Raw genomic sequence first — 13,580 nt, forward strand, 5'->3', positions numbered from 1 at the left:
AAATGAATGTGGGTGTGGGCTAATAGTATGATGAAGCACAGGAGGTGAAGTTTCCAAGATCCTGGGATTTGGGAATCTTCTTGACTTAACATATTTACGGCTTTCATTGCCTGTATTGTACATTCAGGATCAAGATTTAAGATCTTGAAGCATAAGTGGGCCATTCATTGAGGCTGGAATGTGAACCAAAGGGGACCCACGTCCTTGGAACTTTTCTTTTTCCTTCCTTCCTTTTGTGTACATCTCAGAATTCTAGGTGAGTCATTTAGGTGTCACACTTAATGAGGCACCTGAGTAGGGACTTTAGTGAGCAACCCCAAAGCCAGTTGCAAGGAACTCCAAGATTAGAACATGTGTTGTTTAGATCTTTGTCCATGGCATGTGGCACTACTTGCTACTGACAAAAGCAAAAAGCAAATTGATTTCCCCCTTCCTTCAAAACAAATAACAGAAAAACATGGGAAGTGAGTGAGAAGGCTTGGAGTTTCTATTTGTGCTAATTCTAGAACATTGGCCAAGATGAAGACCACTCTTGGCAGGGCATGGTAGCTCATGCTTGTAATCCCAGCACTTTGGGGTGGCCAGATTAGGAGGTCAAGAGTTTGAGACCAGCCTGGTCAATATAGTGAAATCCTGTCTCTACTAAAAATGCAAAAAAATTAGCTAGGCATGGTGGCTGGTGCCTGTAATCTCCACTACTTGGGAGGCTGAGGCAGGAGAATTGCTTGAACCAGGGAGGCGGAGATTGCAGTAAGCCCAGATAGCGCCACTGCGCTCCAGCCCAGGTGATGGTGCAAGACTCCTTCTCCAAAAAAAAAAAAAAAAGAAGAAAACCACTCTTATCAGTAAAATGGAAAGGTTAAATGGAAATATGGAAATTACCTTCTAGCCAAAATAGGGGGTGCAAATGAGGATTATGATTAGAATTATTGAGATGAAAGAAAAAAAATAAAGGTAGGTTAGATATGGTTGGTTTTCTTTTTTTGAAATGGAGTCTCACTCTTGTTGCCCAGGCTGGGGTGCAGTGGTGCGATCTTGGCTCACTGCAACCTCTACCTCCCGGGTTCAAGCGATTCTCCTGCCTCAACCTTCTGAGTAGCTGGGATTACAGGAACCTGCCAGCATACCCGGTTAATTTTTGTACTTCTAGTAGAGACAGGGTTTTGCCCTGTTGGGCAGGCTGGTCTCAAACTCTTTACCTCAGGTGATCCACCTGCCTCAGCCTTCCAAAGTGCTGGGATTACAGGTGTGAGCCGCCACGTCCAGCCTAGATATGGTTTCTATTCGCAATATTAGGACTTGGGTGACATCCATGGGCATGGCCTCCTGGCATGGCAACCCTGCTTCTCCCTACATTCCCATTTCTGACACCAGGCTGAACAGGTCATATGGTCAAAATGCCCATACCAAGGGCCCTTCTCCTCTTGGTGCTTCTGGGATAAAAGTAGTAGGAGCCAGTATTTATTGAGCAAGTGATATGAGCAGGCACTGTGTGAAAAGCTTAATTCATATTATCTCACTTATTTCTCATTGTAAGTCTCTATCACCATATTTTAGATAAGGAGACCGAGACTAAGAGGTTGTCATTTGCTCAAGATCACACAGCAAATAGGAATATAATTCTTTCATTTTTTCTAAATGTCTTGATCACTCTGACTCACACCTGTGGTGTATTAGTCATTTTGGTCTTCTAGTCTTTTTCTGAGGTTTCCACTTTAGCTATTTGCTAGTGTAACTGCCCATCAGGTTCACCTTGTCTGCTACCTAGACAGAGCCACTTTGTCAAGACAGGAGAATTGCAATAGAGAAAGAGTAACTCATGCAGAGCTGGCTGTACGGGAAACCGGAGTTTTATTATTACTCAAATCAGTCTCCCAGGCATTCAGGGATCAGAGTTTTAAAAGATAGTTTGGTGGGTAGGGGCTTGGGAAGTGGGGAGTACTGATTGGTCAGTTGAAAATGGAATCATAGGGGGTTGAAGTGAGTGTTTCTTGCTGTCTTCTGTTCCTGGGCGGAATCGCAGAACTGGTTGAGCCAGATTATGGTCTGAGTGGTCTCAGCTGATCCATCAAGTGCAGGGTCTGCAAAATATCTCAAGCACTGATCTTAGGTTTCACAATAGTGATGTTATCCCCAGGAGCAATTTGGGGAGGTTCAGACTCATGGCCAGAGGCTACATGACCCCTAAACCATAATTTCTAAACTTGTAGCTAATTTGTTAGTCCTGCAAAGGCAGACTGGTCCCAAGGCAAGAGGTGAGTCTTTTCAGAAAGAACTATTACCAATTTTGTTTCACAGTTGAACCATAAACTAAATTCCTTCCCAACGTTAGTTCGGCCTATGCCCAGGAATCAACACGGTCAACTTAAAGGTTAGAAGCAAGGTGGAGGTTGGGCGCAGTGACTCATGCCTGTAATGTCAGCACTTTGGGAGGCCGAGGCAGGTGGATCACCTGAGGTCGGGAGTTCGAGACCAGCCTGACCAACATGGAGAAACCCCGTCTCTACTAAAAATATAAAATTAGCCAGGTGTGGTGGCACATGCCTGTAATCCCAGCTACTCAGGAGGCTGGGGCAGGAGAATTGCTTGAAACCAGGAGGGCGGGGGTTGTGGTTAGCTGAGATCAAACCATTGCACTTCAGCCCGGGCAACAGAGTGAGACTCTGTCTCAAAAAAAAAAAAAAAGCAAGATGGAGTCAGTTAGGTCTGATGTCTTTCACTGTCATAATTTCCTCAGTTACATGTTTTGCAAAGGTGGTTTCACTAATTTCATTACCATATCTACAAATTCAAGTGCATCCAGCAGAGTAAACCCCCCTAGATTGCAACTCTGTGAAAATAAGGATTTATTTTGCCTGTCATGTTTACAACTATATCTCCTGCCACATAATAGATACTTTATATATATTTATCATATGAAAGATTAATTGAATGGGCTGGGCACAGTGGCTCAATTCTGTAATCCCAGCACTTTGGGAGGCCAAGATGGGAGGATTGCTTGAGGTCAGGAGTCTAAGGCTGTCGTGAGCTATGATGCTGCTGCATTCCAGCCTGGGAACAGAGTAAGACCTTGTCTCCAAAAAAAAAAAAAAAAAAGATTTATTGTTGAATGAATGATATGTCAATAGAAACTCAGATCCAGGGATTTGCTTTTGGGCTGGGATCAGGCCTCTCGAACTAGGATCTGGGTGGGGATCTATCCACAATATGTGGCTGGGTTCTGAAGACTGCTTGCACATCTTACAAAATCCTGAAAGGTAGCATAATTGCTCAAGAAAAGTATGTCTATCCTTGGTATCAGGACCAAAACGAAATTTATCCTGAGAACACTCATAAAGATGATCTTGCATAACATTCAACAACATTCATGAGGAAACACCATGGAGATGCGCTATGGTGCTTTCTTTTGGCTACACTCAGTAAAGGTGGATGGTGGCTTCTAGAAGTGCAGTCAGAAGCCACCAGGCCTGGCTAGGCGCAGTGGCTCATGCCTGTAATTCCAGCACTTTGGGAGGCCGAGACGGCTGGATCACCTAAGGTCAGGAGTTTGAGAATAGCCTGGCCAATATGGTGAAACTCCATCTCTACCAAAAATACAAAAATTAGCTGGGCAGTAGTGGTGCGCGCCTGTAATCCCAGCTACTCAGAAGGCTGAGACAGGAGAATTGCTTGAACCTGGGAGGCGGAGGTTACGGTGAGCCAAGATTGTACCACTGCACTCCAGCCTGGGCGACAGAGCGAGACTCTGTCTCAGAAAAATAAAAAAGAAAAGAAAAGAAAAAAGAAAAAAGTCACCAGTCCCAAGCCTTGGAATCCCTGAAGAGGAGCCTCCCTCTCTGTTTTAAGCATCCCTTCTCCCTCTCTGGCTCTTTGTGTGGGTTTGCATTCTGAGAGCAGTTGGGCACCCTGGGGAGATTTCATTCTTGAATTGCTCTAAAAACCGCACTAGAAAATTTAAAAACATGCTCACACTCACTCTGTGTTTTCTCTTGGGCCCATTAGTTACCCCAAAAGACACTAGATCTAAAAGACCATTCCACTTGGAGGAAGCTCAAAGGATTGAAAAAGGTCTCATTGCTTTCCAAATAAGATGATGGAAAAATGCAAAACAACCCAGCAACAGCCACCCAGTTTGATGCTGGTGCCCTTTATTTCAATGCAAATTTAAGACAATCATGGCTCAAGAAAGAGAGATGGAGCTGTGCAGGACCTGGCCCCATAGAAACGCACATTTTCATTCTCTGTGGCATGCTTTGCTGATGTTGCAGGGTTTTGGAAAAGTCAGTTATTCACAACTAAGACTTGTAAAATTCTCTAGACCATAAAGAGTCTTACAATTTTCTTTGGAGCTGCAAAATACATTTTAGACCTATCATTTTGTCACTTAAAGTCCCCAAATCTAGAGCCAGAATACTTAGGATGCTGGCAGAGTTGCAGGAAAAAAAAAAAAACTTCTCTCCCATGGCTTTGTTCTGTTCCAGCGAGCCTGCCAGTTCTGTCTGTACATCCAGCAAGGGATTGTGTAATCCCAACACTTCTGGGAACCTACCAGTACTGGAAGAGCCTGCCTCCAACTTTAACCTGGTCTAGCAAGTCCCCCAAACAAAGAACCACTTCACTGTCTGTAGAACCAGTTTGGACCACATTCTGCTGGATTTAAATCTATAATCCACCCACCTACCTGGCACAGGTGACTAAGAAGTAGTTCTTTTCTCGTTTGTATGCCAGAATTTCTGAGCTGTGTTTGGTTTTATCTTTTTCTTCCCCCTTCATCTATAACAAAAGAGAGGGTATGAGAAGTGTTGCACATCCCCAAGGAGAACAGCACCAGAGGCGTGACCTTAGACCACAACATGGGAAATGTTAGTGATACTCAAGGAAGAGTTCCCGGCCGGGTGCAGGAGCTCACGCCTGTAATTCCCACACTTTGGGAGGCCGAGGAGGGTGGATCACTTGAGGTCAGACATTTGAGACCAGCATGGCCAACATGGTGAAACTCCGTCTCTACTAAAAATACAAAAATTAGCTAGGCATGATGGCATGCACCTGTAGTCCCAGCTACTATTTGGTGGGCTGAGGCAGGATAATTGCTTGAACCCAGGAGGTGGAGGTTGCAGTGAACCAAATTGCACCATTGCACTCCAGCCTGGACAACAGAGTGAGACTCTGTCTCAAAGAAAAAAAAGTTCCCCTGCCGGGGCAAGTGATGGACACTAGGAATGGACTCTGCTCCCTGACATTGGCCTAGGGGTGTTGGGCAGGTCCAATTTCCCCTTTGAGCCACATGAAGTAGACTGGACTGCGCAAAGTTATGACCTAAAGGGGATCAGGAAGGTCCTGTCTCTGTGTATTTCTCTTTTTAATATGTCCACTGTTAGGACTTTGTGTCTGATTGAAAGTTGTTGAGTTTTAAAGAATAACCTACAAAAGTTGGGCACGGTGGCTCACACCTGTAATCCCAGCACTTTGGGAGGCTGAGGTGGGTGGATCATGAGGTCAGGAGTTCAAGACCAGCCTGGCCAAGATGGTGAAGCCTCATCTCTACTAAAAATGAAAAATTAGCCAGGTGTGGTGGTGCATGCCTGTAATCCCAACTACTCAGGAGGCTGAGGCAGAAGAATTGCTTGAACCCGAGAGTCAGAGGTTGCAGTGAGCTGAGATCGTGCCACTGTACTCTCAGCCTGGGCAACAGAGTGAAACTCTATCTCAAAAAAAAAAAAAACCTACAAAAATGTAATTATTTTGTAGAAGGTTTTGTTGGAAACAGTTTTCTGTAAAAACCTTCATAGAAGGGTCACACTCAAGTACTACAAATGTATCGACATTTCCTTAAAGATTTCTATTAATAGAGAATTAAAGCCCACAAGAGCTGTAAAGTTGACTTCCAACAGTCTTTGACTAGGATTAGGAGTGCTATGCTTCTTAACTCCTTGTTCTGTCACTGATACTCAAGTAAGAGATGGGGAAGAGGGAGTTGACCTCTTTCAGAAGTTGGCCTGGAGGAAGCATTTTGTCCCTAGATCCCAATGCCTCCCAGTGCCACTGGCAAATTAAAACAATGCTTAGGGGTCTCTTTATGCCATGAGTAGGATGAGGACATAGTTGCAGATCAAAGAAGAAAAGAGGTGTGAAGGAAGAGAGGAGGAAAAAAGAAAAAGGGAGAAAGGGAAGGCTTCAGGGAAGGAAGGTCAAGTCTAGCACCAGCAAATTTGTTGGAGGGGGTATCCTCAGTTGCCCTCCCACCTGTGGGCTGCTGACAGATGGTCTGTGAATGTGTCTGAAGGTGCAGGCACAGGGGTGGAAGTGGCACTGGCCTGGACCACAAGGGTTCTAGCCCCTGTTCTGTAGTAACTAGCTGAATGACCTTTGGTATTTCTTATCCATAACAGGAAGGGGTTGACCATATGGTCTCAAAGGTTGCTTCCAACTGGAGCAGTTCCTGAGTTGTGAAATGGTGATAATTTTGAAAGGCTGTGACTCCACCACCAGCAGGGAGCCACATCCTACTTAACCCAAAGGAAGGATTAGCTGTGGAGGCTTCTGTCCTCCCCACCGCTGCTAGCTCCCAACTGCTGAGTCTCATTGTTGGTAGAAAGTTTATAAGAAAAGTGCTTGGAAACTGTTGCTTCCTTCCTTCCTTCCTTTAACTTTGAGATAAGAATGCCTTTGTTTGAGTCTCAAACATGTCTCAAGTTATGTAACTCACTTGTATTAAAACTCTCCCTGACTGTTTTATATTCAGCTTTCTAGCTGCCCTGGTTTGCAGCTTTAATTGAATAGGTGGCCTTGTATTTATGCTAATTTTTTGTCTTTCTCTTTCAGATCCTGATGGGATAACCACATTGGTTTGTTTAGTAAACACTGAGACCAACTCCACCATCCAGAGGCCTGACAGACAAATGGCCTGAGACAGGGCTGGGAAAGCTTTGCCTCTGGTTGGGACTTCAGGAAGAGTTTTTTTTGTTTGTTTTTTGTTTTCCCCAAGGGAACAAACCCTTGAATCTGGGAGGCAGAGCTTGAGGTGAACTGAGATCGCGCCATTGATCTCCAGCCTGGGCAACAAGAGCGAAACTCCGTCTCAATAAATAAATAAATAAATAAGAAAGAAATGTATGTCGGTGTCAGACTTTCTGAGCTGGGTGCAAGGACTCTGAGCTTACCAAAGGAAGCGTATTTATAAACCTCTAGGTGCTGACTTGTTGCTGAAGGTGTGATACCAGAAATTTGCAATGATATTTGGATACATTCAGGGGTGGAGGGGCAGGTTTGGGGAAAGTTCTTTTAAAGAAAAAATGAAAATTTGATTACAAGAAGCTGGAGTGCCTCCCAGGGCCTCGGAAGGGGCTTGCACAAGTGAAGCACCCTGAAGATAATGCTTCATTAGCTTCACGGTGAAGCCACCTCTGAATCTCTGTGTGGTGTTTCTCCAAAATATTGCAAGTCTGAAGGCAGGCCTGATTAAATGATTGCACAGCAATTGCCCTGGGAGAAAAGTCTTTTGCTGCTAGTTCTTCCTCTGCTATGAATAGGTCTTAGTCTTGTGCCCTCTTTGCTACCTATACCCTCTCCCTACTCTGGGGGTCCCCAACCCTTGGGCCACAGGAACCAGGCCACACAGCAGGAAGTGAGCAGGGTGATTGAAGCTTCATCCCTATTTACAGCTGCTCCCCATTGCTTGCCTTATGCCTGAGCTCTGCCTCCTGTTAGGTTAGCAGTGGCATTAGATTCTCGTAGGAGTGTGAATGATATTGTGAACCGTGCATGTGAGGGATCTAGGTTGCACACTTTTTATGAGAATCTAATGCCTGATGATCTGTCACTCTCTCCTATCATCCCCAGATGGGACCATCTAGTTGCAGGAAAACAAGCTCAGGGCTCCCACTGATTCTATGTTATAGTGAGTTGTATTGACAACAAGAGTCAAACTGAAAAATATTTGAAGATATTTACTCTGAGCCAAATATAAGTGACCAGAGCCCGTGACACAGCCCCCAGGAGGTCCTGAGAATATGTGCCCAAGATGGTCGGGGCACAGCTTGGTTTTATACATTTTAGGGAGGTATGAGACATCAATCAAATACATTTGAAAAATGCTGTAGGTAAATTTAAACATTTTCTGGTTGACAATTGGTTGAGTTTTCACCATGTTGGCCAGGCTGGTCTCAAACTCCTGACCTCAAGTGATCTGCCTGCCTTGGCCTCCCAAGGTGCTGTGGTTACAGGCATGAGCCACCGCACCAAAATGGCCCTGCAAAGCTGTCCTTTGTGGGGGGAAATTTGCATCTGTAAAGAATCTCCCAATCCTAAAGGCCCTCCCAATCCTAAAGAGATTAACTAAAAATCTAGCACCTTTTAAAGGTCTGAATAGGAAACATTTCTCATCTATTGTCTCTAAGGACAGCCACTGTAAGACCTTAAAGGAACTTTGGCCTCCACAATCTTTTATCTTAACCTGAGCATTTTTATCGATCCCCGAGTAGCTGGGATTACAGGAAACTGCCACCATGCCCTGCTAATTTTTGTATTTTTAGTAGAGACGAGAATTTCACCATGTTGATCAGGCTGGTCTCGAGCTCCTGATCTTAGGTGATCTGCCCGCCTCAGCCTCCCACCATCTCAGCATCTTTGCATCTGCTCTTCCCTTTGCTTGGAGCACTGTTTCCCCAGAATTTCATTATCATATTCAAGATGTAGCTCACATGCTTCCACCTTCTCAGAGGTTCTCAAGGAGAACTTCCCTGATCACCCAACCTAAGGAAACTTCTAGACCCTTTCTATTGCACTGCTGTGCTCTATTTTCTTTACTTTTGAGACGGAGTCTCGCTCTGTCACCCAGGCTGGACTGCAGTGTCATGATCTCGGCTCACTCCAACCTCCACCTCCCGGGTTTAAGCAATTCCTCTGCCTCAGCCTCTTGAGTAGCTGGGATTACAGGCATGTGCCACCACGCCCAGCTAATTTTTGTATTTTTAGTAGAGATGGGGTTTCACCATGTTGGTCAGGCTGATCTCGAACTCCTGACCTCATGATCCTCCTGTCTCGGCCTCCCAAAGTGCTGGAATTACAGGCATGAGCCACTGTGCCTGACCATGGACACTCTTTTTTTTTTTTTTTTTTTTTTTTTGAGGTGGAGTTTTGCTCTTGTTGCCTAGACTGAAGTGCAATGGCGCGATCTCAGTTCACTGCAACCTTTGCCTCCCGGATTCAAGCGATTCTCCTGCCTCAGCCTCCCAAGTAGCTGGGATTACAGGCATGCACCACCATGCCTGGCTAATTTTGTATTTTTTAGTAGAGACGGGGTTTCACCATGTTCACCAGACTGGTCTCAATCTGCCGATCCCAGGTGATCCTCACACCTCGGCCTCCCAAAGTGCTGGTATTACAGGAGTGAGCCATTGCACCCAGCCATGGACACTCATTTTTTAAGGACTCCAATAGAGTTCACTGACAGCACTCTTACATAATTATAATATTTTGCATCTGTACTTTTTACTTTTTAGTTTTCAAAAGACTTTTACATACGTAGTCTCATTTCCACCTTAAAACAACCAATGAGTTAAGGAGGAGAGGGGTTGTTAATGTCCCTGTTTTAAAGATGAGTAAATTGCGACTCATCTTTAAAACAAATTAAGTAAATTGAGGTGGGATGGCTTATCCAAAGTTTTCCAGCCAATAAGTGACAGCAGCAGTCTTCTTCTGTCAAGACCAGCTCTTTTCTCATTCGGTCTCCTATTTCTAAATCTTGTTATTTCTCCTGGCTCCTTAAAACAAAATAATTCATCCATGTAAGGTATGAGATAGCACCTCTCTCTCAGAAAGAAGGAAAAGAGAGCTTGGGTTCCATATGAAGGTTTATGACAGAGAGCCCAGACTTCACTTGTGGTTTACCAGTCAGGCTATTTATGAGCTAATGATAACGATTGAGGTTGGACGATAATAACACACTCCCTCAGTGCAGTGCTTTGTCACCTGTCATGAAAATGGTGAGAGACTTTGTCATTTTGCTTTAATGTCAAAAGCATTGACTGCAGCACAATTTCACATATTTCACCTTAAAGGCAAATCTGATGATGATGAATGAAGAATGAGAGCTAACTTCACTATTTTTAGAAATAGAGGTAATAGGAATAATAACAGGAATAATGTTTTTCTAAAATTGCCTAGAGAATCAGTGATAGAACAGGGAGTTAGGAAGCATGAAATTCCTGGTCCTAGTCAAAGACTATTGGAAGTCAATTTCCACAGCTTGTCTGGGCTTCAATTCTCCACTAACAGAAATCTTTTTTTTTTTTTTTTTTAGAGGAGTCTCACTCTGTCACCCGGGCTGGAGCACAGTGGTGCGATCTTGGCTCACTGCTACCTCCGCCTCCCAGGTTCAAGTGATTCTCCCAACTCAGCCTTCCAAGTAGCTGAGACTACAGGCATGTACCACCACATCTGGCTAATTTTTGTATTTTTAGTAGAGACAGGGTCTCACCATGTTGGCAAAGCTGGCCTCAAACTCCTGATCTCAGGTGATCTGCCTGCCTTGGCCTCCCAAAATGCTGGGATTACAGGTGTGAGCCACTGTGCTCAGTCTATTAACATAAATCTTTGAAGAAATATGGATGCATTTGTAATACCTGAATGTGACCCTTCTATGGATTTTTAATTGATAAATAACATATATAAAAAAGGGTGCAACTCATATAGAGCTCAATGAATTTTCGCAAAGTGAACTCAACCATATAAGCAGCTCCTAAATCAAGAAATCAAGACCTCAGAGTTCTCCTTTTGCCTCATTTTAATAAATACCATCCTCGAGGAAAGGTAACCCCTATCCTGAGTCCTACTACAATGAATTATTTTACCTGCTTCTAAGCGTTATATACATGGAATCACGTAATATATTGTCAGCCTTTTTGGTCTGGCTTCTTTTGTTCCACATGATGTTGGTGAGACTCATTCATATTGTTGCTTGTAGCTATAGTTTTGTTTATTCTCACTACCCTGCGTTATCTTACTGTCTAAATATGCTACATATCCATTCTACTATTGATAAGCATTTGGCTTGTTTTCACTTTGGCTCTATTATGACTAGAGCTGCTATGACCATTCCTTATATCTTTTGGTGAAAAGATATAAGGATTTCAGCTGGATATAAATCCAGGGCTAGCCGGGCGCGGTGGCTCACGCCTGTAATCCCAGCACTTTGGGAGGCCGAGACGGGTGGATCACGAGGTCAGGAGATCAAGACCATCCTGGCTAACACAGTGAAACCTCGTCTCTACTAAAATACAAAAAAATTAGCCGGGCGTGGTGGCGGGCGCCTGTAGTCCCAGCTACTCGGGAGGCTGAGGCAGGAGAATGATGTGAACCCGGGAGGTGGAGCTTGCAGTGAGCCAAGATCACGCCACTGCACTCCAGCCTGGGCGACAGAGCGAGACTCCGTCTCAAAAAATAAATAAATAAAAATAAATAAGTCCAGGGTTAGAATTGCTGGATTATAGGATATCCGTGTATTCATAGACATTACCAAACAGTTTTCCACAGTGATTTTATCATTTTATTCTCCCATTGTTGATGCATGAGAGGTCCAGTTGCTCCACAACCTTATCAACACTTGGCATTGTCTAGCTTTCCACTTTGGCTATGCTTGAATGTGACCCATAATGGATTTTAATATATTTAAATTAGGATTAATTTGATTTCTTTTTTTTTTTTTTTTTTTTTTTTGAGACAGGATCTCACTCTGTTGCCCAGGCTGGAGTGCAGTCACACCATCTTAGGTCACTACAACCTCTGCCTCCCAGGCTTAGGTGATTCTCTTACCTCAGCCTCCCAAGTAGCTGGGACTACAGGCACATGCCACCATGCCCAGCTAATTTCTGTATATTTAGTAGAGACAGGGTTTTGCCATGTTGCCCAGGCTGGTCTTGAATTCCCGAGCTCAAGCCATCTGTTTGCCTTGGCCTCTGGAAGTGCTGGGAATACAGATTTGAGCCACTGTGCCCGGACAGATTAATGTTCTATAGTTTTGTAAATTTAACTGTGAAATGATACATAAGAAAACTAAGATTAGATGGAGATTAGACCAACTCTGATGCCCAATTGTATTCTTGTCTTGTCTTGTTCCCTAGTTCCCTCATGTATATAGGTTTGGCCAACTCAACAAGATGGCAAGCTTCCTGAGGTCAAGGTCTTTGTTGTAGGCTTCTTCTATCATTGCTATGGCCCTTAGCACAGTATTGGCACAGAGTAGGTGTTGAGGAAGCACCTACTGAAATGGGCTGAACTAAATGACAGAAGCAAGGCCACCAGTATTGATGGAATATCTCTCTGTTCACAGTTCTCTGCCTAATCACCCCATTTTCAGGTACTTCTTTTTTTTTTTTTGAGACAGGGTCTCACTCTGTTGCCCAGGCTGCAGAGCAGTGGCACGATCTTGGCTCACTGCAGCCTCTGCCTCCCAGATTCAAGCAATTCTCCCACCTCAGCCTCCCGAGTAGCTGGGATTACAGGCACACCAGCAAGCCCAGCTAATTTTTGTATTTTAGTAGAGACGGGGTTTTACCATGTTGGCCAGGCTGGTCCCAAACTCCTGACCTTAGGTGATCCACCCTCCTTGGCCTCCCAAAGTGCTGGGATTATAGGTGTGAGCCACTGTGCCTGGCTCAGGTACTTCTTAGGGTGATGAAAGGACCAAGAGAGAAGTTCTAGAAAATATCCAAATCCTTTGTGTTCTTCCAGGCCTACATTCCAAGTGCTAAAAATCTTTAGGTAGGATGAGCCCTTCAATTTTTTTTTTTGGAGACAGGGTCTCACTCTGTTGCCTAGGCTGGAATGCAGTGACACAATAATAGCTCATTGCAGCCTAACTCTTGGCTCAAGCAATCCTCCTACCTCAGCCTCCTGAGTAGCTGGGACTACAGGTGTGTGCCACCACGCCTGACTAATTAATTTTTGTTTTTTTAGAGACGGGGTCTCCCTATGTTGTCGAGGTGGGTCTCAAACTCCTGCAGCCCTTTTATTTTCAACTGCATTTTCTGAGGCATGTACCTTAGACTACCAGAAAGGGAAACAGAAGACTGTCTTACTCTGGCTTGTTAGGAAAGAGCACTGTGGTGTCCCTCCATGCTTAAAGAAATGTTTTGGACTCAAAATGTCTGATCTTATAACACTAACCCGATTTCCTTATGGCTGAATCCAGTTTGATAGAAATTGTTCCGAAGGCCACAGTAATCTCTAAGAACTAAGATACTTAGTTCCCCTTTTTGCTGAGTTTTTTAAAAGCCATACTAATTTTTAAGAACTATTTCTGTCCTCTCATAAGCTAAAGGATTTGTAATCAATGGCCCATTTCAACATGCAGCACTATGTCATGCTATGCATATTTTTGTTCACATTGAATACTGACTATTTCTGGACTGAGATCCTGAGATGTTAAACTAGCACATCCTACTAGCTTTACATAGTACTGAGTTTGGCATTAGACACTTATTGAAAATAATTGGTGGAAATACCCCTCCTAGCCTTTCAGTTTTGAGCCCCGTCATCCAACAAGAAAGATTAGTTTCAGGCCGGGTGTGAGGGCTCAGGCC

General features: G+C 44.1%; 1 long non-coding RNA gene across 1 annotated transcript; it reads right to left on the minus strand.

Moving 5' to 3' along the window:
- Positions 1-1,751: 1,751 nt before the first annotated feature.
- On the minus strand, positions 1,752-11,156 carry LOC117062446. Its single transcript, XR_004428378.1, has 3 exons — positions 10,851-11,156; positions 4,682-4,773; positions 1,752-2,081 (listed from the first exon to the last, which is right to left on the minus strand). It is a non-coding gene; the product is annotated as an uncharacterized LOC117062446 (long non-coding RNA).
- Positions 11,157-13,580: the final 2,424 nt, after the last annotated feature.

The sequence above is a fragment of the Trachypithecus francoisi genome, unplaced genomic scaffold, assembly GCF_009764315.1.
Source record: "Trachypithecus francoisi isolate TF-2019V2 unplaced genomic scaffold, Tfra_2.0 Lachesis_group17, whole genome shotgun sequence".
NCBI lineage: Eukaryota > Metazoa > Chordata > Mammalia > Primates > Cercopithecidae > Trachypithecus > Trachypithecus francoisi.